This window comes from Mastomys coucha, unplaced genomic scaffold, assembly GCF_008632895.1.
Source record: "Mastomys coucha isolate ucsf_1 unplaced genomic scaffold, UCSF_Mcou_1 pScaffold15, whole genome shotgun sequence".
Taxonomy (NCBI): domain Eukaryota; kingdom Metazoa; phylum Chordata; class Mammalia; order Rodentia; family Muridae; genus Mastomys; species Mastomys coucha.
The window spans coordinates 99,716,170-99,743,084 of record NW_022196897.1 but is presented as its reverse complement, the minus strand read 5'-3'; the positions used below and the strand labels follow the sequence as shown (position 1 = coordinate 99,743,084).

At 35.7% G+C, this 26,915-nt stretch overlaps 1 protein-coding gene across 3 annotated transcripts in view; it reads left to right on the top strand.

Moving 5' to 3' along the window:
* Positions 1-26,915, top strand: part of Dph6 (diphthamine biosynthesis 6) — a 142,516-nt gene that overhangs the window by 33,275 nt on the left and 82,326 nt on the right. The window lies entirely within an intron of this gene.

Sequence of the window (26,915 nt, the reverse complement as noted above, 5' to 3'; positions counted from 1 at the left end):
TGGGGTGCTGTGTGCAGTGGGGAAGGAGGTGCTGTGGTGTGGTTGTGAGGAGGATGCTGCAGTGGGGTACTGTGTGCAGTGGGGAAGGAGGTGCTGTGATTAGTTACCTCTCCTGGAAGAGCACCACAAAGGAAAATGAAACGGAGCCCTCTCTGTTCTCAGTCTGACACTTGTTTTTGTTAAGTTTTTTTCCCCTTATTGAAGTCCAGTCTCTTAGAAAAAAAAATATACTTTTGGTTTTTTTCCCTTTATATTAAGCTTAGTAGATTTCCATTCTATTTGACCCTTTAGAGAAATTATAGAATGTTTTTTTCTTAAGCTTCCATTGTAAAGCTTCAAAGCTGGTGCAACAGTGCCCTCTGTAGTCTTTTAAGGCTCAGTGATATATGTGGATGAATTTACAATGTCAGGTAAAGAGCAAGATATTTAAATTTAATCCCCCCCCAAAAGAAAAACCCACCACCACCACCAACAACAACAACCAAAAAAAAAAAAAAAATACAACAACCAAGAGATCCCTTTTTCCTAAGGAGACATTCTTGTTTTTCACTGCTGGCTTTACATTAGACAAAGGGAACAAAAGACCATTCTGAGTTTTCATGTAGAATTATTGGCTACCTCTTGTTGCTAACCTAGTTTTGTCAGACATTAATCAGAGTAATTTGAGCTAGAAGGAATCTTACAAGCTGCACAGCCTCTTCGTGAAATACCTTTTTGGGGTTGAACTCCAATAAGAGTATTTAAAAATAATTTAATTCTTTTGTACTTGCTTCTTAATTAGAGTCTTAGTGGGCTGCCTAGAACTTAACTTTACTTGTTCTGGAATTGGATAACCAAAGCTTTATACATGAGATTATTTAAATTCAAACCAAGGCAGTTACATAATGACTAAAGTATTTTTCATTCATTAGCATTGATTTAAATTGTAGATTCCCTTTCTCCTTTTGGTTACTTATTTGGTATTTGATTGTACTTGTCTGAGTGGATAGCCAAGTCTTTCGTTGTGAAACAGAACTAAATATGTGAATTTTATAATTGATTATAAAAGCAGAGATCATGTTTAACATCTTTAGAAGATAAATATTTCATAGATTTTATTAAATTTATTATACTTCTAAATATATTAAGGTTCTTTAATAAAAAACAAATCAACCTACATCCTATATTCTGCAATTTTCATTAAACAGTATGTTAAACAGAATTCCAAATATCTAAACCCGTGGGTTTTTTTTTTTTTGCTTGTTTTTTGATTTTTTTTTTTTTTAAATCTGTGAAATGGGAATAGCTTATCTTGGAGGATTTTGTAAAGGATTAGAGATACTGTGTATAGATTGTGCAGATACTTTCAGTTTTTCAAATGGTAATTTTCAAATTTCACAGAGCAAAAGTAAATTACTTTGTTTAATAGGAAGACATTTCAGTATGAAATCTAGAGCACACTTAATGCGCACTGTTTTAACACTCCTCTCTTGAAACTTCTGGTGACTTATGTGAATCTGAAACTTGGCACAGAATTCCTTGAAAATGTGGAGTGGCAAAATTGCATGTGCATTGACTTTCAACTCCCTACAAATGCCATTTTCAAACATCTTAGACTAGCATCTCTATCAACTAAATCTTAGTAGCTATTCACATACTTAGCAATATGTGAATGGCAATAATAAGGAAACTTTGGGAGATAATACTGAGGATACATTTCACTCAATAAACAACATTCGTTTACTACTAACCATAAAACAAACAACAGGCAAAGTAGATAAAAGTGTTTTATCTGCTTAAAGTGGAGATGAGTGAGTGCCTAGCCACCTCCCCCGCCTCCTTGAAAGAATTGAGTTAGAAAGCACAGGTCCTGTTCCCATATGCCTTTGGATGGCTAATACAATTTCTGTTTTCTATAAGTCTTTCAATCATCCCCAGCTAATATTGTACCAGGCACTTAAAAGTACAGTCAGTTAAAGGATATAGCACACAGAATTTTTGAACATCAGTCTGTTTATGCATGTATAATTTGAAATTTCATAATTATTTCACTTCAAAACACCTAAAACAAGCACATATTCATTGTAATGAAAAATTTGTTTTCTAATGAATTATTTGACCCAGAAGCAAATAATAGCAAATGAATAGCAGGTATTCAGAGCTTAAATGTTGTTGGTTAGCAGGTGCCAATTTTTTAAAGCTGGATTTCCTTGAACCTTTAGACATTATAGATGGCCCAGTAACAAAAGTCATCTTACAGAGAACTTCTGAATTGAATCTTCTCAATGTTCAGTGTTATTTTTCACTGTTTCAGTGTTTACTCATGTTTTATAAAGTTTTTGGTTCATTTTAAATTTAGCATTCCCACAAGTACATGTTATACTTAGTGAGTTGATGGGGTTCACTTGAGAACCTTGAGCATACCAACTTCTCCATTATAATAAAAATGTTATATGCAGAAAATGAAATGATAGAGTTAATAAAGTATAATAGTTCTTAAAATAATGACCAGTTGCATTAAGGTACATGTTTAAAATTAAAGAGTAGCTTACAAGAGTAACAAGATACTGTCTGCTAGAGAAAGAGGCAGAGGGTTGGGGAGCAGAGAGAGAGAGAGAGAGAGAGAGAGACCAAGAGACAGAGAGAGGGGGGAGGGGGAGGGAGAGAGAGAATGAGAGAGATTTTTTTCTTTGCAGTGAGAGTACCAAATTAAGAATCTGCTTAATTAAAATAGTGATAAATGTAGATTACATTACTGAGGACAGTGAAATACAGCTGCTCTCCTTGGTGAGATCCTGCATAATTTACCAAGAGTGTACAAAGAAGCAGAGAGGCAGCCACTGCAGACTAGTGGAAGAAACGTCGTGTTTATTCTACATACATTTCTTTTTTTAATTAAAATGTCAATGATAATTTTATGGCAGTCTTCAAAACAAATCCATCTTAAATTTTTTCAAGGTGGGAGAAATGAAATGAGATCTTTACTGCTGCTGAAGGAAACAGATTAAACCTACGGAAAAAGTAGCATGCTATTATTCTTTTTATTAATCCAGTTTTTTATTATTATAAGTTCGTACTGAATTATATGATTGTTTTTCACATAAGTGTTACATCAGAGAAATGTGGCATAATCTTTGACTATGTTATTTTAGTTAAAAGTCTTATGGCGCATGAGCAAGATTTGAGTAGAGCCTTGTGTAATATTACACATAAAAAAGGTTTGTGTACTGGAATTTTTCAGGGTAGGGCATATCCTAAGAACCATCAAGATCAGATAAGTGCTGGTCTCCCTCTGTTGAAGACCTCAGTTGTGATGAGGGACACTCAGGTGACTGAGACTGAAGCACTGTCTGCAGTTGTAAAAATGGTTGAGAACCTGTTTACTTCCTTAAATGGTGACCAGTGAAAGCTTTACAGTTGCATATATTTCAGAAAATCAGCCTGTACTTAACAAGAATTGTTTGTCAGTTTGTCTTTGTTTTTCTGTTTAAAGGATGAGTAGGGAGACCCCTCAGGGTTATAGCTTTGTGGGTATTCTAGGAGCCACTGTGCTCTGATTTATTTAACAGTCAGTTGGCCTTGTTTTCAGGTTTATGAAGACTGATATTACTCCAGTTTAAAGAGTACTGTACTTGGTGAGATTATCTATGTTGGGTATATCATGTAGGAATCATCAGTAAAGGTTAGTTGATACACTATTGACCACTTAACAAAATCCCATGTATTTGAATTGAAGCAGTAGAGTGGAGCTCTTAGGACTTAACTTTGTGGTACCATCATTCTTTGTTGCCTGTGTCAGTCCATCTAGGTTAGCTAGCCCTGCCTCTGTTTCCTCAGGTCGCATGTTGTGGACATGCTTCTCATTTCTGTAGTCATTTTCTTCTTAGTATTCACCACAGGTCTAGTACCTGGGTACTGGTGAATGTGATCTCAGCTTTGTGTGCTTTACAGCTTTGACTTTGTATTAGCTTGATACAGTTTGAAATGATTGAATATTCTGCAGGGGTCAGTTTTTTTTTTTTTTAATGATCTTTCACATGGTCATCTACTAAAATATTCGTAACTAAGAAAGACTTTGGAGCCATGTGTACAGTGATGGCGCACACCTTTAATCTCAACACTCAGGAGACAGGTCTGTATGAATTTGAGGTTAACTTCATCTACAGAGTAAGTTCTAGGATAGCCCAGCCTATACAGAGAAACTCTGTCTTGAAAACGTACATACCTACCTATGTACGTACGTACAAAACAAAAAAGACTTAAGGGCCAAAAAATGAACACATTACCAAGAATTTGAAGAGATATATGAGAAAAAACATATAAGGAAAGAATTTTTAAAGAGATATTGTACTGTATGTGTCCCCCCCCATTTCAATAAAATGAAAGTACACCATTTGACATTGCCGCACACTATATAACTACTATCATTAGTATTCACTTGTGTGCGTAGGGTGCATAGCTTTTCACTGTTGTTCTTCTATAATTTTTGCAGTGTCTTAGTATATAGCCTAGGCTGGATTGAATTCAAAATCCTCCTACCTCAGCTTCCTCAGTGCTGGAAAGGTAAGTACTCCCAGGTCCATTTACTTTTTACTTCCATATGTTCTGGGCATTTTTCTAAATGCTCGAGGTTTATCTGATTAGTGTACATTGGTTGTCCCAAAGATGTACCAAGAAAGTTTTTAAGGCCGAAAGTTCCAGCTATGAATCTATAACTTCTGGCCAGGGATGAAAACTTGTTTAGCAACTTGGAATGATGGGCATCCCTTGCGTGTTATGATTCACTCACTCCAGGACGTGTCTGTCTTGTTGCACTGGCCAGCATCACTACATACTGGCATTTTAGAGGGCTCTGTGGCTCTGCCTGTTCCTGTTTAGGAATTATGAGGGTTCTTTGTTGTAATTGTTGATCTGTTTGTTTTTTAATTATTTTATCATTTGATTATATCTGAAACCACATAGTTAGGTATTCACACTGTTTTGAAGGACTTTCACATGAAGATGAGAAAAGTGTTTACCAAAGTTTATCACATGATTCAGAGCTGAATTTTCATGAGATATTAGTTTTCTATGACCTAAAGTCATAGATAAAAGCTAATTGCTTCTGTCTTTATCTTTTAATTATTTATTGCTTTTACATCCATCTTTTACATTTAGTTGCTTTGTTTAACAGATACCTCTGTTTATTTATGGCAGTATCATCTAGTTAATATTATTTTTTTTATTTTTATAATTGTTTTGGATAACAGCATATTAAAGCCTTAGGTTCCATAGTGTGAATTTCAATTATAGAGTTATATTAAAGAGCTTTGTTTTCAGATGGAATTCTTGAACTTTTATACTTATGGTGAGATTTTGCCTTTGATTTTGATTTTTCCTTCATGCTTTTCACATTTTTTTTCTAGATGATTATGTGTATGGAGTCTTAGAAAAAGAAAGACTAATAACAAGAAATTCTAGTTTCTGGGAATTTGGCATAGTGATAAAAATACCAAACATACTTTCTGGTATATGCTAAATTGATTTTAATGAGTCACTGATATGTAAAATAAGTAAACAAAAGCGAACTAATCAATACTCATTGACTAAGTTCTCTGTTTTCCCTAACAGCTTTAGTGTGACTATGAAGTTCTATCCCGGTGCTTTACCAGCTTGGGATCTACTCATTAATTAAGCTATCTGAAATGGCAAGAATTAAAAAGCATTTGCAAATAAACAAACTTCTAAGTAAAGCAGAGAGTAAAAGGTTATGTTGCAAAAGACTTTAACTCTTTAGCAAAGTAGCTGGAATACTTTTTGGTAAAAAGGCAGTTTAGTGACATTAGTACTTAAGTGTGTAATGTCCACTATCTTGGTAAACTAAAGATCTGTTTAACTGTAATTGTGAAAAAGGAAAAATACTCCGAGTCCTTCATAAGAAACAGATTTAGAATATATAACTTCTGAATATAATATGCATTTATGAATAGTAACTATTTTATCTTCTTATAATCACTTCAGAGGAAGAGTAAGCTGCCTTAAAAATAGGTTTGTATTATTGATTTTCTTAAATTCTTCAATACAGATGATAGTTTTAAACAAATGTTACCATTTAATGACAAATTTTAGGTTTCTTTGCCTAGTTACTGAATTGTTATATATATTATGTTTCTCTATTATTTTAATCTTTGATTGTGTTGTGTACAATCACTGGGTTTTTTTTTTGGTTTGGGAGACAAGGTTTCATGTAGTTTATGGTGTCTTCTAGCTTGGTGTAATGAGGCTGACTTTGAACTCCTAATTCTCCAGCCTCTTCCCCCTGGTTCTGAGATCACAGAGTGTGTCACAATGCCCAGCCCCACACTTCCTTGATCCAGTCGAATAGCTTCACTGTAACTTTTTACAGTTCTCCGCATTCCTCATGCCTCTTTCTTATTGTCTAAATTTTTCCCCAGTTTTCTTTGGCATTTAGAAAAATTTTGTTTTCTAAATTAAAGAAAATAAATAAATATGTAAAACATATGGAAATATGCTCAAATTTAAACCATTTCTAGTTAATATTTTGACATTTTCATATATAATTAATATAACACACACATATATGTGTGTGTATGTATATGTGTGTGTGCATGTGTAGAACTTTGTACTTTGTCTTTTTAACCAAAATATAAAGGCACTTTTCTTTGCCATATAAAATCTTCATGAATATAATTTAATGGCTACTTAATATTCTATCACATGACTGTATAATAATTTCCTTAATGATTCCCTAATTTCGTAAATTAGGTTGGATGTAATTTTTACTATAAATAATAGCACATTGATAAGGGTGCATAAATTATTGCCACTTAAAAATTAATTCTCTAAGATGTATTTCTAGACAAAATTAATGGATTAAAATCTTTGATATTTTCAATGCTCACTGATAATGCTTAGTTGTTTTGTATAAATATTGTGCCCATTTATATGTTCATTGTTTATATTTTAAAATTCTAAATCTCTGTTCACTTGAGAAATTTTACCTTGGAATTCTGTTTTTGTATTCTCTAGGATTAGGAGAGTATAAGCCAACGATAGCATTCTACTTCAGTTTGCCTGTATTTTATTCATGGAACAAAACTAGAGAGGTGTTTGTTAGAGTTGTTCGGTGATGTGATTCAAAATCTCAAAGGATCTCCCCTACTTTGTAAAAAGTCACACTCTGGTAATTTGATAGAACTACCTCTGAGAAATAACCATCTACAATGTGGGATGAAGTTTAGTATACTGTATACCGTAATGTACCCTGTAGATGGACACAAATATATTCACCCATGAAAGGTAGTTTTTAAGCATTGCATGTGTGATATTAATTATTACTTATTTTTCCATTAGGTTTTTTTTCTCATCTAGCCATAGTTATGTCAACTGACTTAATTTCTATTGGCATCATTAACTTCAAGAACATTCAGAAATGATTTCTAATTTTACCTCAGAAAATAAATTATAATAATGAATTAGTCAAAGTAGTCATTTTGAGTAGTCATTTAAGATATTTGTAAAAATATTTTACATTTGTATCAAATGTAAAATATTAGGGAGAGTTAACAGTATATAAATTATTACTGTGTGTTTAAGCCATCATTTTATATCTACTAACTATCATATCATCAAGTTTGTGCTTTTCTTATTTTCTTGTTCACTTTTATTATTAGTGTTGGCGATTCTACCTTGACATTAAAAACAATGAAACAAAACAATGGTGCCTTCTAATTTATTTCCTAGACTTAGCCCTGTAATCATTCTTTTCATAAGAACAAAACAATGCTTACTTTAGATAATTATTACTAAATCATTATTTAGGTTTGGAACACACTAATGTGTCACACTCTTGATGATATAACTGCCTTTGTCTATTTCCTGACTCTCAGAACCAGTTCTTTCCGTGTTTTCTTGAGTTAGGCAACTAGAAAACCCCAGCTTCCAGAAAGCACTTTTTAAAATAATTCTATTATGAGCAGTTTCTTGTATGTGATATGAAGGTTCTACTACTGCATGACTTAACTGAGTAGGCATGAATCTGTGCATGTTAACATGCACACGCACATGTGTGAGTAGGCAAGTGTGCTGATCTGTGAGTGGGTTTATGTGTATGAAGTCTCTGCTGGAAGGAATGACAAGTCTTCTCTAGCTGGTTGCCTGCATTTCTTTCTCTAGCGTTCTATTCTACAACTATAAGAGCTCCATGTGCCTCTTAACTTCTTCCTCTTCTGTTATTTCTGACTTTTTCTCTCCTCTTTCACATGAGCATATATATGCACATATACGCATACTAATGACTTAAAATTAAATATAAAGAGTGCGGCGTGTTCAGTTTCACTGTTAACGTGTTTTCTTCTGCCCCTTGAGATGCAGCCTTCCTAAGGTTTGCGGTTGTGTGAGTGCATATTGTCCTGCTCCTAGTTGTTTTCTAACTCACTGTAAAGCATAATGGGGTACCAGTTACACTCCTAGACTGCAGTCTTCAGCTTTATCAGATACATCATCTGGAATCTTAATAAATTGTCAGATTCTCATTCAGCTAGTGTATGAATGTGGGGAAATTTTGACATGTGCCCCAGTGATGCTTTTTGTCTGAATCTGTTTGTTGAGTAGTCAAGTTTGAAACTGATTCCCTGATACTGCAGAAAGCCATTCATTTAGCATAAGAATATTTGAGTTTAAGAGGAAGTTCATTTACACATTATCTATGAATCCCAAGATTTAAAACCGAATTTCCACATCTCCTCAGTTTTTCTGTACTTTGGATGGTTTTTAACCATAGAGATTTAAAAAGCAATTATGATTCTTTGATCTTCTATTGTTTTCCCACTCAGGACTTCTTACATTTGTTCGCCAGTGTAGATTACTGATGCTGATGACACAAATTGGAACTTGCTTTTATTAATTAGATTTATGGACTAAACACCCACTGAGGATTGAAATCTTTTTTTAGGAGTTTAAGGGGAAGGTGAAGATGAAAGGTGAGAAATAAGATGGGTTATTGGGATCAGAGATGGAGGTCCTGGAGTAAATCTGAGAACTAAGCTCATTCATGGAGTGACTGTTACTCTTTGTCATTCCTATGGTTACTTCCAGAAGAATCATGTTCAGTCATACTGAAACAAATTGTCTGCTGAAAGTGAGACAGTCATCCAATACACCTGCTGGAGCAGTTGGCCCTGCCATGCTTTTCAATATAGTGTGGTTTGTGTCTCTTAAATGAACACAGCCACAGACTTGCCTTAACCAAACTTGGACAGAACTTAGTCAGTGTATCAGAACCTATAGCTTCATGAGAAGATGCACTCATTACAGAAAGAATTTGACCAATTCCTTCAGGTTAGCCTGCTCAGAGCAGTCTAATGGTCAGACATAACCATCAACAAAACACCTTTGTCTTTGAGGTAAAGCTGACGGTACTCATGAGAAAAATGACTGACCTACCAGAGGTGACTGATGAAGGTGCGTGTCCCTGCTGTAAGCTCAGAGGAGGGAGAGTTGGAGACCTTTCCCTTACCTGCAAGTGCTATCCTTCAAGATTAATTTTATTTTAATTTAGAACAAAAAAATTATCCAGCATTTCTTTTTTTTTTCTTTCAAGCCTCCTTTTCAAACTAGGTACAACATTTAAGTTATATTTCCAACCTTATTTGTCTCTGTGATTTCAATGAATATAGATTACCTTTTCTTTAGTCAGCCCACACTTAAAAAGCTCATGTTTTGCCATAATACAGTAGAATTATTTGTGGTAATGTTACAAGTCTCTAAACGGCATGAACATTATCCTGCTGTTTTATTGTTTTATAATGTAAAAGTAAATGCAGGCATTAAGAAATGTGCAGTGCTGTCAGGCTCCTTGAGGATTTAAGAAAATTGCCCTAACTGTTGAAGAACTGAAAATAATCTTCTCAGGTCGCAGAGAGCAGTTGTTACAATACTGCCTGGCATTTGCTTCTTTTTTTCTCTAACGATAGTGGTGATTTGAGTCAATGCTGAAGAAACTCAGATTTTATTTGATTTCAACAAACTGCTATTGCCTTGTAAGAATTACTTATAAAACACCATGGTTAAAAGTAGGAAGGAAAAAAAAGGCTCATTCTTAACTCTACCTGTGCCTAAACCACATATCTGTTTCTGGTAATTGTACAGCCCAGTTTCTTGATCCAATTTGCAAATTTGATATAATAGGTGCATATAGTGTGTGTTAATCACAATGCTGTGAAATTATGTTATGCTGCATGCTTGTCATAGAAATGAGGGGACACAGAAGCAAAATCAATGAGCTAAAGCCTTTCCCCAGAAGTTCTTATTGTCGTTCTGGATTTCTAGAATATAAAGAAATAGGCATTCCTTTGTCCTATCTGTTTTAAAATATTTCCATTTAAATGCAGATTTTGATTTTCCATCTGGGACTAGGTAGGAGCCATTCCATTATACCACTAAGAGTGTAATCCACTTTAACACAACATTTCTCCCTAAAGGGATGGTCTTTTCTAGTCACAAGAAATTCTATTTCTCAGAATGATATTAACATTCATAATGTGGTGATTTTATCATGATTTGAAAGATGTTTCATTCTGACAGTAAAAAGGATTAGGAGAACATTGTTTGTATCCTATTGCTAAAACATAGCCTTACATGGCTTAAGATCAGGTACTAGTAATTTACAAATGGTTTGAGGTACATGTCTGATTCACATTTTATCATATTAAAAACTATAAGCCTAGTGAAATGGAAACCACTAGATTCATTAAATTGCATTCTTAAAAATTGAGTTTTACAGTCATGTTTTGTTTTGTTTTAAATAAGGTACATGCTTAGAGATTTCTGGGCATGGTATGGCACCTCTTTCTTTCATTTTCATTATGTCCTGCAAGAAAGGCTTTTGGGTAAAGAAGGTGCTGGAGCAACTAGTTACTCAGAGCATAGATTGTGCTGATTTCTCCTCAGCCTCAAACTTGTTAAACTTAAGATAGAGAGAAATTACCTTAATTAAATTGCATGTTTCAGGTAGAAAAAGGAAGGCTCTAAAGGCCTTGCTGCTATTTGTTGGGCGAAGTCCTGGCTTGCACGATCTAGCTACCCAAGGCTGACGCACATTGGAACCCTGTGTGGGATGCCAGCCCTATGGCCCTAGGCGTGCTGTCATTCAGCCTGAAGATTAATTAACCAGAGGCTGAGCAGTCCTCAGAGCCTGCTGCTTTCAGTCTCGGCCCATTCTTGAGTCAGAAAATGCAAGGTTTTAAAGACCTTCAACAGTCAAGAAAGCACTTTTTGATGTATATATTTTGTTGTTGTTATAGTTCTTAAACAAAAGAAGAGTGCTTATTAATACTTATTTTAGGACTAGCTTTTTACACACAACTCTGTGTTTATGTATTTTGTGTTCTTATTTTTTCTCATTGTACACACAAATGATTTTAACAGATTAAGAACTCTAAATCCCCACCAGTGTGATGTGCACAACCTCCAGGGAGGAATTTCTGATACTGTATATCCTTAAAAATTTCTAATTAATGATTTACTGAATCATGTTGTCTAGACAGCTCTTAATTATGGCTTAATGGTAATAAATTAATGTCAGTAATTCAGAACTGTACAGCATGGCTAGAACAGTATTTTAAATTACTTTGTACTTTTTTGACATTCTTAGTTTAAAAATGGTTCTTAAACTTTGTTATCCTAATCTTTCCATCGTTGTTCCTACAAATATTCACATATTCTTAAAATTCAGACCTCTGTCTACAAACTTAGGAGATTTCAACCACCAACTTTACATATACAGTTGCCTGCTATGTTGATTACTATGCTTATTCAAATTTCCATTAAGATTACTTTTTATCTCCAAGATAAAACACTTCTATTGATATGTACATAAGAAGACCTTAAGATGAAAATTTTTATATGATAGGATTTTGTTTAAAAGATGGTTTAAAAAATAAATTTAACATGACTTTTCAATAGATCCATCTCAGGGGGGTTTATAGTTCTATGAGGTATCAATAATTTATGGGTAATGTTATAAATCTTATTTTCTAAATACAGTCAAAGTATGTATTCAGTAAAAAGAATTTAAACTTTAAAATTGAAACAAACAAGGAGATAACACAATGCAATCAAGGCATATTATTGTTTAAAATTTTCAAGAGTGCACAATACAGTTGTCTTTCCCACCCCCAACCTCTTCTATCTGACACTGTCAGTTTTTTAGCACTCTCACTGGAATTTATTTTGTTGTAGTAAATAAAAGACAAGTCATTATTAAACAGATTTTGCAGTTAATTCAATGTATGATTACCCTTTGCCATAGGTACTTTTAAGGGCTTTTATCCAAAATAAAATTCATTAAAAATGCAATTAAAAAATCTATTGTTAATGACTGCTTGAGTGACTAGCTCATAATTGGCTCATTACAATAAAAAAGCAACTGTTTAAAAATGGTGACAATGAGCTACAGTACAGAGAGAACACTTCATTGTGAGGCCCTCTGTGATCACAGGAGCCTGAAGGTGAGGCAGAAGCCTGTGAGTCTGAGGCTCCAGCCCCACTTTCTCTCTTACAGTACAGTGGGAGCAGGTCATGCCCTGAGCGTGGGCTCTGCCATCAGAGCCCTTCTTATTTACAGTGTCCCGGGCTGTAGAGTAAACTTAGGTAATACAGTCCACTTACATGCTGCCAGTCAGGCTCTTCTTTGTTTCCCGTCCCCAGAAATCTTTTCAGTTGACTTAAATTACAAAGTTGTAATCAGGAAATCTTTAGTTCTGTTGAGGCAGAGCTAACAAAGACAATATTGTCGTATGAGCAGTCATTAGTACCTGCCCCTTGTTAATGTAGGAAAGCATGGAGATACTGTTTTGTTTTGTTTTTTTTTTTAACTCAGAATTATTTTTTTAAACATTTTTAGAGATTTATTTTTGTTTAGATATTTTGGAGACTTAATACTGGTATTATTTTAAATTCAATAATTTTGATTTATTTTAAACCATGAGTTCAAAGTAAGATAAAATGCGAATGCAGAAAGAAAAGTGAACTGTATGTGTTTCACTTTTTCTTTATCTAATTCAAGTCTTATTTCAAGTTTTGTGTGCCGGGCTTGCCAATGATTTGACATATTATGTAAACTTTGCAATGTCAGATGTCAGCTGTTCCCTTTACAGTATAAGATTATAAACTATTGAAAAGTGTAATGAAAATGACCACTAAATCTCTTCTTAGAATTCCACATATAAGGCAGAAACCAGGAGTTCTAACAATGGTTGAAAGAACTTCTTTAATGAGCCTTGAATTTCCAAAATGCTTTTCCTGTTTGAGGCTAGAAAAAACAGTAAAAGTTTTAAAGAACCAGTGAGTCCTGCTTTTGTTTAGTCTACAGCAGCAATATCAATGTTGCTTTGGTGTTTGGTGACTGGCTCTGCAGTAATTTTTCATTACCTGTATTAAATGTTGAATTCTTTTGAACTCTGAACTCTAGGCCACAGTTTGAGCAAATACAGATTGCAGGCAAGATGATAACATTCTGTCAGTATTATCAAGAGGCTGAGGCAGGAGGATACAGTGTTTGAGGCCAGTCTGAGACATGGACACACACACACACAAAATGAGCTTAATATAAATTAGGGTACTCAACAGTTGGGCTTTGTTTTGATTTGTCGTAATTGAACTGAGTGCTCTCTTGTTTGTAGCATAAAGTAGCACATTGCTTCAGTACCACTCAGTGTTATGCTATTTTGCATCCTCTTCACACCTTATTTTGAACCTTTGAACAAACCATTTGAGGGTGTTTGTTTGTTTGTCTGTCTGTTTTTTTTTTTTTTCTTTTTTGGTTTTTGGGTTTTTTTTTTTTTTCTTTTTTGGTTTTTGGGTTTTTTTTTTTTTGCTTGTTTGTTTGTCTTGTCTGTTTTTCTCAGTAGGAGAAAGAAGAAATACCTGCAAAAGAAACAAACATTTAGTGTTGTGGAATTCACATTTGCTTTCTAGTTCATATCTTGTCCTGCTGTTTATATCTGCTTCTTCAGTTTACCTTCAGTACTCTGCCACAAACTGAGTAGTGCCTGCCAGGTAGGAGGTTGAAGGAAGGAGGGGCACTCAAGAACCTCAGGTTTATGAGCCCTTGTGCATACATCACCATAGGATTTATGCTTGCAATAATCAAAGCTCTTTGAAAGGGCCATCCTTGGTACCAGTGCCTGTATTGTAGACATGGGAAATCTGGTGAAGCTCAGGGCATGTTGATTCGTAAACTTTACTCTTTGATTCGTGAGCTTATTTTATAGTATTTATAATATGATAGTTATTTGTGCACAAAACCTGTGCCTTGAAGAAAAGCCTGCCTTTTTACGTTTCTTTTTCCTTTCTTTATTTTGGTGTAGTTAATTATTTAAGCAGAGATTTCTTGTAGAAGATAGAGTTGTTTGTTCACTAGAACCTTAAAAAAGAAAGATGTATATCTTTGTTCACAGTAAAGTAAAACACCTTCTTGTGTGGCTACATTTTAGGCCAACTGATTAAGGTTGTATTTGCCATGATAATATATCATTTTATACCCAAGAATATGTTGCTTTGGACTGTAAAAGAAGAGGTCTGCCCTTTCTCTCAGTAGCTGTGCTGAGTGAAAGCCATCTTCAGCATTAGTGCAGGAATGGCCAGGTCTGCTGGAACTCCCAGTAGAGGTGACAGATGACAGTATAGCACTGCATTGCGTGGTAGAGTTGTTATTTTCAAACCAATGCTGTGAGAATATACAAGAGTGAGAGATTAGTTTTGACTGTAAGAAAGGACTTGGTGGGCAAAGGGATGAGAAATGACTTAAGAGAAGATTAATGACTTCTACCAGAACTGCATCCTTCATGGGACAGAAATGTTTCAAAGTATGGCACGTGCCGCTCAAGTATGCTGTGACTACATTATATATAAGGACAGGCAGAGTAAGGATGAGAGTGAGGTTGGCAGCAGCTGTGGAAAGCCAGGAATGCCTTCTGAGGTACATGCAGGCCTTCTTTATATGTAATGAGGAGTTAGTGAAAGTTTTAAAGTGAAGCAGAGTTAATGGATTTGGAGTTTGCAGTAATACAGCTCATCCATAGGAACAGAAAGATAGCCAACAGTAACAGTCAAAAGGCTGAAATCAGGACTGTGTAAATTGACTGTGGAGATCATGAACATGTAAGAAAACCAAGGCTCATGAGCAGGAACGCTCACACAGTGTGATGATTTGGACTTGGCTATGTGGCTGCTGTGTGATTTTAGAGAAATCACCTCCCTATGCCCCAGCTTATTCATCTAGAAAACAGAGATAAAACTCTATTTTTCAGAGCTGCTGTGTTAGTACAGTGCTGGGATGGTAAAGAGAATGTCCCCATGGAGTCTTGATAAGGAGGACGAGAGGGACTAAACAGAAATTTTGTAAGATGAGAGAGCTTTAGATATGGTTCTAAATGGTGGAAGTGGAGTAGTTATTGAAGGTATTGATGATAAATGAGGAAGCTGATTGAACACAATCCAGAATTTTGGAAATAACAAAGTGAAAGTGCAGTTAATGAGCTGGCTCTGGGCAGAATGTGCTGAATTTAGAGACAAGAGACAGAAAAATAAAGGCATGTCCGTCTGACACCTGCAATTTTCCTCTCTCCTTGAAGGCAAGATGATTTACTGCAGATGAGTGAAGATGAGGAAAGGAGGGAAGATTGAAGTTGCTAAACTACCCAGACTCTGAGGGTTGCTTGGGCAAAGGACAATTTAACATTGTAATTTCAGTTACACTAAAGCAAAACTTATAACATCTATACGTAAGGCCACTTTTTAAGAAACACGTGAAAAAAAAAAAAAAGAAAAAGAAACACATTGTGTATATACTGATCAGAGGTATGCAATGACATATTTCATCAGTAGTGCTTTCTGGGAGTCATGATGTGGTTTCTGCAAGGTCCTCTCCTAAGTGAGGTTTCTACGAGGTCAGCTGTCTGTAATTTTCCAGGTGCGCAAAACAGGATTGAGCCCACCTGGGGAACAAGCCTCTGGGCGTGTCCATGAGGAATTATTGAGGAAGTTAGAGTAGCCTTTGGGCATGAATATGGAAAATTGTCTTAGTTATTCGGTTAATTGAGTTATGCCAACTGTGGCTGGCACCATTCTTTGACTTGAGTTCCAAGATTGAATAAAAAGGGAGAAAGAGAAGTGTGCAGAAACCTTTTCCCTCTGCTCCCTGACTGATTCAGAGTGAGCAACAGCCACCATGGCTTCCCTGCCACAATGGACTGGAAGCTGGAACTGTGGTCTGAAGTGAAGTCCTTCTGAACCAAGTAACCTTATCAGGGCATTTCACTATAGCAACAAACAAAACATGATACAGTCATCTTATTATAGTTTCATAAAATCAGTGATCAAAGACTACCATGATGTTCAGAATCAAATGAATGACACTTCCTACTTCTACATTAATAACAGCATTACATAGAAGAAGGTACCTAGATTCATATTTAATTCATTAAAAGAAAACATTTACACAAATAATTTTCAAATACTGTTTTAATTTTTCTTGCTTAGTTTATCAAGCAATATATACATTTTAATACTTGAGAAGTTTTATTAAAATACTCTAACCAGGTTTCTATTATTTCTAGTATAAAGGCTATACCAACACCAAAGCGTTAGTTATCTATTGGCTGTTCAGTTCATTGGCAAATGGAGTCCTAATGGTGTAGGCTTCTCAGTGCAGTCAAGGCACTTCTGAGCAGAAGGGCGTACTTGCCCGAGGGGTCAGTGGTGAGCAGCAGGACTTCCAAGATTAGTGCCGCGCTTCACTACGCTTCACTCTGTCTTCTCTTGATTCTGGTAGCAAAGCAGGTCTTCCTTAAATACTTCCTTTCTCTTCTTTCTTTTTTCTGTTTTAACTTTTGACTGAAGATGAATTTATCATTTAGGAAGTAGAGAAGATCAATCTTCATCTACTAAATTAAAAAATATTGACCTTAGGAATGCTTGAATTTGAGATATGAACTTGTGTGACATCTTGGTTTTGATATGATACTACCTTTATCTATTTAGTTAATTGATGTATCTTGACTGTACATATTTATAGAATACAATCAAAATTTGAATTCATATATACAAAGTGAAATGATAAAGTTTATCAATTTTCTTTCCTTGAAATATATGTGGTAGGGGGTGGTATATATACGTGTGTGTGTGTGTGTGTGTGTATGTGTGTGTGTGTGTGTGGTGTGTATGTATATAAAATTTACATGTTCTCTTCTATTTCTTTATAAATATATAATGGATTGTTGTGAACTATAGTTATTCTCCTGTGATTCTGTTTGGATTCCCAGTTTTACACCTTTCCTAGCCTCTACTGGACACTGTCCTGCCTTCACCTGTATAACTGCCTGGCCTGCTCCCATATCTGACCAAGAACATGCACTTCATTTTCTTTGTCTAGATCTTCCTTTCCCCCTTAACCACATTTCTGTTTCATGCCACAAAAGAAAACTCCCATTCTTTTTATGGTTAAATAATTTTCCCCTAATGTGCTACTATTATATAAGAATATACATATGCTCACAGGTACAGTTCTAATGGTGTGATTCATGGTGCTAGACAACCCTGGAAGTTCAGACATTTCATTTGCTTTGGATGTATGCCTTGAAGTAGCATTGGCAGGTGATGTGGTAGATCTGATTGTGTTTTTAAGGCTCCCTCAGGCTCCTTTTCATATTCACTGTACTAATTTACATTCTCACCAACTCCATGGTGTGGACTTTAGTCTTTTTAGTTTTAACAATTCTAATTGAGGTGAAAGTTTCTTTTCTCCAATAACTAGTGACAATGATCTTTTTTCTCATCGACTTGTTGACTGTTTATGTATGTCAGAGAAATATCTGTTCAAATCATCCTCCCAGTCATGGTCATATCTTAATTAGAATCATAGAGAAGCTCAGAGCAACATTTAAAATTGAGTATTAACTCACATAAATAAACACCCAATAAGTCACCCACCCATGATTTTGAGCATTTCTAAACTGTTGTTTTGAATAATTTTTCAGTTAAAAATGAAAACATCATGATTGTAGGTCAGTTAGTAGAACGACTGAGTCACATTATAAACATCTTCCAGCTAGATGATTAAATGTGAAGTGCATTGGAGAACAAAGGATCTGATCACAGATTAGACAGGGAAGGTCAGGGTTGAGGGCAGCTGTGATAAACTGAGTAGTCCTTTATACTCTGGTTAGAAAAACACTATTAAAGTACAGTTTCATGTAAAAGCATGTGAATGAAATTAAAATCAGAATGGCTTTCTATTCTTTTCATAAAGATGATAATTATCTAGTATAACAACTTATGGTTTTGAAGTTTATTAATGTGGAAACAAAAATACAATCAAAATTTATACAGAAATATATTTGCTCTATTTAAAACAAAACAAAAAAATAAAAAACACACCAAAATCTGAATTTAACTTTCCAGTCTGCAAAGGAACTTAGTAACTTCTAAAGCTTTAGTTTTTAGTAGAAAATTTAAGGTTCTAATACCAAAACTTTTTGTGAGGTTTGTATATAATGGAAGATTTCTAGAAGAATTTACATATATCATCAGTTGATCCCATGATAGCAATTTTGGGGACAGAACTAAATGTCTGAGACTAAACACATGTACGAACAGGAGCGCTTCAAGACCTCTAGTGGTTTGTTTTGCTGCAAAGACAAGGAATATATATAAGAGACATTTTCTTCAGCAGAAAGTGTTATAAGTGTGAAAGAAATTATTAAATATTTTGCCATATTACTATTGACACGATGCTGCAATATTAGAAGTAAGTTGCATATAGGAATACATCAGAAGGGAAAGAAGGAAGGAATAAAGGACACTCCTGAAACGAGAAAGTCATGCAAAAATTAATCAAACCAAGTTGTGTCTCACTTAATACTTTAAACATTAGCTTTTACAGAACAAGTCTATATTAGAACTTGGTTTGTAGCTTAATTCTAATAGGAAAAATTTGTATATGATATAGCATATTTGAATACACACAATGCTTTTTGGGCAGCCTAGTTAATAAATAATTCCAGGGAACAAAGCAATGGAATTGTAGTCCTTGTGTGAACAAGTACACAGAGGCATAGCCCACATATCTTATACATTGATTGATTGAATTATTATTTAAATAGCAAAAAACTTCCTAAGGTAATACAGAGATGCTTCTAAGAACAAACTTAACTTTCTCCTTTTTCTCATTGCTAGCAAATGCAGGTCTCAAGAAAATGAGGGAGTGTCAAATTAAATTAACTTGGGTTATGATGAACTCCTTGTCAGTCTCCTGAGAACATTGGCAAGGGAAGAACAGTTACTTATCAGTAATCCATTCATTGATCATATGTGCTCATGGAAAGGATAAGACTCGTGGCTGATCAAACAAACAACAGTTCCTGATCTGTAGAGTCTGTCAGCATCCTAGGAAAATGCATTCAGCATCACAGGGAGTGATTCTGAGTCTTATGTGGTAGCATCTTGCATACTCATTATCCTGGAAATATCGAAAAGAGAGGGTTTGCTTAAGCATTGGGTAAAAGTGGACCTCATTTGGGTAGAAAGGACAAACATCAGACTTATATCGATTTATAACTGAATAGTTTCTCAGTCAACTTGATGTGGAGAAAGCAGGAAGGATCAGTCCACTTTTTGTAGAAGTGCTGAAATCCTTGCCCCAGGGCTATTCCACAGGGTTCTACTCACAACATTTCAAGGGAAATTGACAAGGCAACAGGAACTGCACAGAAATGTAAGTAGTGTGTACTATTGTATTACATACCTGAACAAAAAGACAAATGTAGAGCAATACAATATTATTGGCTGCCTTTCTCACAATATTGCAACTTTTAGAGCTTTCCATGATAAAAGAAATAATTGAAATGGCTGTCTCATTAAAACTGTTTTGTTGCAACCCTAAATTAAGAACTAGAGTTATTGTGTAAGCATATATAAGATACAAAATTACCCATTGTGCTTTGAGAGCATCTATGTAGTAGAAGACAACCAGACTAAATGAAAATGTGGCCAGGTAGCCTGGGCTGCAAGAATCTGTGTTAAAAGGTAGTGTGAGTCTTAGTGGTGTGGTTGAGTGTAGTTCCTCTGATGAATACATTGAAAGAGTCAGTACTCTAGACTTTTGGGAGGCAGCAGCAACTTTAGGAAGTGCAGCTTAGAGTGAGGTCCAAGTTTCTTGGAGCCATGTTCTTAAAGAGGATTGTAGGAAATCAATCCCTTTTTTCTTTTGCTTTATCCCTTTGTGGATACCAGGAGGTGAATGGATTCTGCCCCACTGCACACACCACACAGCAGTCAGCTTGCTGCCTCACCACGGTAGATACACAATGGGGCTTCCTAATCATGGGCTGAAACAGCTAAACATGTGAGACAAAATAATCTTTACCTGTTTTAAAGCTGACTTGTGGGTATTTGTAACCATGACAGGCAGTTAACCCATAGACTTGGTAGTATTAAAAACAGTTAAAATGTGTAGGAAGTATACAATGTTTGGAATTATAAAGGAATGTTGAAGGATGCCCTTGTATCTACTCCCATTTTAGCATCATTTGTCCCATAAAGGAAAAAACAGGTGTTTTCTGCTGGCTGCCATTCCCTACTGGTGCTTTCTGGGAGAGATGTGAAATGTGTAAAAAGGAGGGATACAGGAATCACAGATAGCCTTAACTCATGCTTCAGGGATGCATTGGTAACTATTTCAAAGCTATTTCCCATGATAATGAAGGAATAGGTAAATTTAATATTTCATTCTTAGAGGTGATTTGATTTTTGTAACTTAGAGTAGAGAGTAAGGGATGAAGAGACAGGGTGAATAGAAACTAGGACCAGACGATACTTCTGTTAAAAACAAATGACCCACAATGCAGGGGTCTTGTCATTATTGTTGAGCATTTTCTAAGCTCTGTCTATTTTACAACATGAAAGCTCTTAGGCCCTCAGACATGGCTAGGGAAAGATTTGAGGAATATTAAGAGTCCTGACGTTTTATCTTGGTACTGGCACAGAACACTGTCCTCCAGAGGGGGAGTAACCAGTCATTAACGTACTGAAGATACTCTTAATGATCGTGATCTGCTCACTTTACAGTCACATGTGAAGGCTTACGTCTAAAATTGAACAACAATGATCATAGCTCAGTAACAGACATTATTTGACAGATGAAAGTATCATCAACCATTTGTTAGCTATAGTTTCTAAACTCTTGTAATGTTAAGATGCTAGAAATTGTTTAAATTGTTTTAGCAGAATAGATTTAGAATGAATGGAACTAGTGACCTACTCTTTGAATTATATCAGTTTGTGCCTTTGGTTATGTTTTTTTTTTTTTTAATTCGTCTCTCTTTATTGTTTAGTGTCAGACTGTGTACCAGTTTTTTCATAAAAACTGTGTCAGAATGACCTAAAGCATCACTGAACTTAACATACGGAAGTGTTTGCTTTAGGGTTATGCCAACATTAGTTAATTTCCTGTTTCTGTGATTAAAAATTCCTGAAAAATAGCAACTTTGGGAAAAACAGTCTATTCTGGATTACAATTCCAAAAGCAGTGTAGTCCTCCACTATGGGGGATGGCCTAGCAATCAGAACGCTGAGCATGCCTGCTAATCCCAAGCCCAGTGAGCACATGTCCTCTCCAAACAGGAGCCAGAGAAACAGAAGAGGAAGTAAACCAGGCTACAAAACCACAAAGCCCAACCCCAGTGATGTCCTTCATCAAGGCTCCAATGGTTACTGGACCCTCCCAACAGCATCATCAGCTAGAAACTAAGTATTAAAACAAGTGAGCCTTAAGGTGTTTTATATTCACACCACAATAGTATGTCCTTCTTTGATGACAAAGACAACTAAGAGCTAGGAATGAAACAAGATATTTCCGTTTCTATCTTATTAGCATTTGATTGAAATTTGGAAAACTGCTTTGTTTTTGTTTGTTTGTTTGTTAAGCAACACTTACTTAGCCATGATACAGAATTTTGTCTCCTCAATTTCCAATGCTCATATAGCTATTTTAAAAAATCAAAACATAAAATACTTAGGAAAACCCTATCAGACAAGAAGACTTAGTTGGTGCAAAAGACCATGCCTTAGAGAATAGAGCTGATGAGGCCTGCTGGAGGATACTGTATTTTACTATTAATGACAGTTTACAAAATGTATAAATAGTTGTAAATTCACTATTGAGAATCTGTAGAAATTAAATCTGTAGTATAAAGGGAAGCTCACTAATGATATTATAATATTTTGGGGGTTGACGTCATTATCTTTTACTTTATTCATTTGACAAACGTTTGTTGAAGACTTACTGTAATAATTCCTCTGTTCATTACTAGGTGTATATAGTAAAGAGATGCAATGTTTGTGAGCATCTGCTTAGAGTCTAGTAATTAATGTCTATGTTAATTACCAATTAATTACATAATTAACCATGAGTATCTACAGACATTAATCAAATAAACTATCTTACATAAAATTGCAATTAAGAGAATTGATCCCACAAAAAAGTAGAAGCCATGAGAATGAGTTAAACAGCTCAAAGATTACAAAAGCTTCTGGAAGTGAGGCTTGAGCATGAGAGGTTGCTTTAACCTGGTAACATCCTAGTAGTTACCAGCAAGTTTTCTCTGTTTGAGAGATGGGATTGAACCCAAGTGTCTACCAGAGGAGAACAGCCCAGTATGAGTAATTACAGATCCAAAAAAAAAAAAAAAAAAAAAGCTAGTGTGATTGTGATAGGTAGTAAAGCTGTGAGTGGTATGTGAGCAAGCTGCAGAGATGAGCAATACCTGATGGCAGCTAAATTGATGGTTTTATGTTAGGTATCTACCAAGTAACCACACAGACAATATTTTTATAGATGCATTGATTCATTAAGAACCTTTGGACTGAACTTCATGGAAAACATATGTCTCCTTAATTATATCTCATAGACTCATATCTCATTATGAATGTTCCTATTCTAGCTTTCAGTGACTACTGTCTCTTCTCCAAGGATACTCTGCTGATTTTAATCCCCATCATTCATTTTAACATGGTCCTAGACTTTATGCAGTCAGACTCATAATGCTTATAAATTCATGTTTGTTTCTTTCCTTTAAGTATATGTGGTAATTCTGTCTTAGCATGTAGAAATAATCTGCCTACTTTGATTGCCATGTAGTATTCCAGTATATAAATACATTGGAATAACACACTGATGTTCATTTGGGTTTTTCCAATTTGAAGCTATTATAGAAACTATGCCTAAGAACTTCACATCTCTAAAGAAAGAAATCAAAGAAGATCTCAGAAGATGGAAAGATCTCTCATGCTCATGGATTGGCAGGATTAATATAGTAAAAATGGCCATCTTGTTGAAAGCAATCTACAGATTCAATGCAATCCCCATCAAAATTCCAACTCAATCCTTCACAGAGTTGGAAAGAGCAATTTGCAAATTCATCTGGAATTATAAAAAACCCAGAATAGCAAAAACTGTTCTCAACAATAAAAGAACTTCTGGTGGAATCACTATCCCTGACCTTAAGCTGTACTACAGAGCAATTGTGATAAAAAAAAAAAAAAAAAAAAAAAACTGCATGGTATTGGTACAGTGACAGGTAGGTAGATCAATGGAATAGAATTGAAGACCCAGAAATGAACTCAAACACCTATAGTTACTTGATCTTTGACAAAGGAGCTAAAACCATCCAGTGGAAAAAAAGACAGCATTTTCAACAAATGATGCTGGTTCAGATGGAGGTTAGCATGTAGAAGAATGCAAATTGATCTGTTATCTTCTTGTACAAAGCTCAAGGCTAAGTGGATCAAGGACCGCCACATTAAACCAGATACACTGAAACTAATAGAAAAGAAAGTGGGGAAGAGCCTCAAGCACATAGGCACAGGGGAAATTTTCCTGAACAGAACACCAATAGCTTAATCTCTAAGATCAAGAATTGACAAATGGGACCTCATTAAATTGCAAAGCTTGTATAAGGCAAGGGACACTGTCAATAGGACAAAATGGCAACCAACATATTGGGAAAAGATCTTTACCATCCTATATCTGATAGAGGGCTAATATCCAATATATACAAAGAACTCAAGAAGGTAAACTCCAGAGAACTAAATAACCCTATTAAAAAAAATGGATTACAGAGCTAAATAAAGAGTTCTCAACTGAGGAATACCAAATGGCTGAGAAGCACCTAAAGAAATGTTCAACATCCTTAGTCATCAGGAAAATGCAAATCAAAACAACCCTGAGATTCTACCTCACACCAGTCAGAATGGCTAAGATCAAAAACTCAGGTGACAGCAGATGCTGGCGAGAATATGGAAAAAGAGGAACACTCCTTCATTGCTAGTGGGATTGCAAGCTGGTACAATCACTCTGGAAATCAGTTTCGTGGTTCTTTCGGAAATTAGACATAGTACTACCAGAGGACCCAGCTATACCACTCCTGGGCATATACCCAGAAGATGCTCCAACATGTAATAAGAACACATGCTCCACTGTGTTCATAACAGTCTTATTTATAATAGCCAGAAGCCTGAAAGAACCCAGATTTCCCTCAATAGGGGAATGGATACAGAAAATGTGGTATATTTACACAGTGGAGAACTACTCAGCTATTAAAAACAATGAATTTATGAAATTCTTAGGTAAATGGATAGATCTGGAGAATATCATCCTGAGTGAGGTAACCCAATAACAAAAGAACACACATGGTATGCACTCGCTGATAAGTGAATATTAGTCCAGAAGCTCGGAATACCCAAGATAGAATCCACAAAGCACAAGAAACTCAAGAAGAAGGAAGACCAAAGTGTGGATACTTTGTTCCTTCTTAGAAGCTGAAACAAAATACACAAGGAAGGGGTTGCAGAGAGAAAGTATGGAGCAGAGACTGAAGGAAGGACAATCTAGAGACTGCCCCACCATTGGAATCCTTCCCATATACAATCACCAAATCTAGACACTATTGTGGATGCCAGCCAGTACTGACTGACAGGAGCCTGATATAGCTGTCTCATGAGAGGCTCTGATAGTAAACGACTAATACAGAAGTAGAGGCTCACAACCATCCATTGGACTGAGCACAGGGTCCCCAATGAAGGAGCTAGAGAAAGGATCCAAGGAACTGAAGGGTTTGCAGCCCCTTAGAATGAGCAACAATATGAACTAACCAGTACTCTCAGAGCTCCAAGGGAGTAAACCACCAATCAAAGAGTACACATGGTGGAACTCACAGCTCCAGCTGTATATGTAGCAGAGGATAGCCTAGTCGGTCATCAGTGGGAGAAGACGTCCTTGGTCCTATGAAGGCTCTATGCCCCAGTGTAGGGGAATGCCAGGTCCAGGAAGCAGGAGAGAGTGGGGTGAAGAGCAGGTGGAATGAGGAGGGAATAGGGTTTTTTTTTTTTTTTTTTGGAGGGGAAACTGAGAAAGGGGATATCATTTGAAATGTAAATAAAGAAAATATCTAATAAAAGAAAGAAAGAAACTATACCTAGGACTACTTTTATAGATAAATGAGCTATCAGTATACTCTTGTTTCTGCAAGGAAGATGTACAGGAGTCTGGGTCAAAGTGCATGTGTATGAAGGGATGTAGGTCCTGTTATGGAGTTTTCTAAAATAGTCAGAACACTGTCACCAGGAACAGAATTCCAGTTCTTCCATGGCCATTGCCAATTAATCATCTGCTGTGATTGTATGCATTTAGGTTTTAGTGTGCATCTCTCTGGTAATACTGTTAAGTTTCTTGTCTGTTTATCTCCTGGGTCAGTGCCTTATGGAGAGTAAACAAATTTGTTAAGATTAGTGAGGAGAAGTTCCTGAGGGTGGAAGAGCTGGAGCTGCTTTGTGTTTATGAGGTCTTCTGTGTCTGTACCATGTCTCCATCCTAGGTACTCTTCTACGTACTCTAGTCCTGATGAGTTACGAGTTCACACCTCTGTCCTCATTTTCCCTCCATCATCTACTTGAAAGCCTCCTCATCTCTATAGTTACAGTCCTCATTTACCCCCACTCTTAATTTACCTTTCACTGTGTAGAATTTCAATTTTGCTGACTAATCAGAAGTAGAGAATTCCTTCAAATAAGCTATTTATGAGTTTCAAATTGCATCCATTATGGGTAATGTGGTAGAATCTTGTGTGGGTCCTGCTCTGGACCACCTACATCCTTAATTGTCTCTCTGTCTAGTATACCAACTCTATTTGGCCTGTCTTCAACTGCAAGGAGTGATCCAGATGATCAGGTCCACTGTATCAGTACTTTAGTACTTGTGCTCAAGTAGTCATGTTGCATTACATGGCCAAAACGCCAAGTAGTAATACTAGCATTTCAGAATCAAATTTATTATCCATTAAATTCTAGAACAAATAAACTTAACTGTTATAATTCCTAGCAATATATGAAATCACTTTCCTGGTATCTGATGATATTACATTCTACTTCTACTTCTGTAGCTTCTCTTCTGTAAAATTGTTTATTTAATTAATATGTATCAATAACTGAGTTAAAAGCTTGTGGTAGTGTGATAGGAATGGTCCCTATAGACTCATGTGTTTGAATGTTTGGCCATAGAGAGTAGCACTATTAGGAAGTATGGCCTTTTTGGAGAAGATGTGGCCTGTTAGAGGAAGTGTCTCTTTGTAGGGGCAGATTTTGAGGTCTCGTATGCTCAAAGCTATATCCAGTATGGGACACAGTCTCTCTGCTGCCTGCAGATCAAGATCAGCTCCTTCTCTAGCACCAAATCAGCCTGTATGTTGCTGCCATGTTTCCCACCATGGTACCTCTGAAACTGAGACAGCCCCGATTCTTTTTCGTTTTAAAAGTTGCTGTGTCTCTTCACAGCAGAGAAACCAAAACTATGACAATGCTTTTTCGTTTTTTTTTTTTTTTTG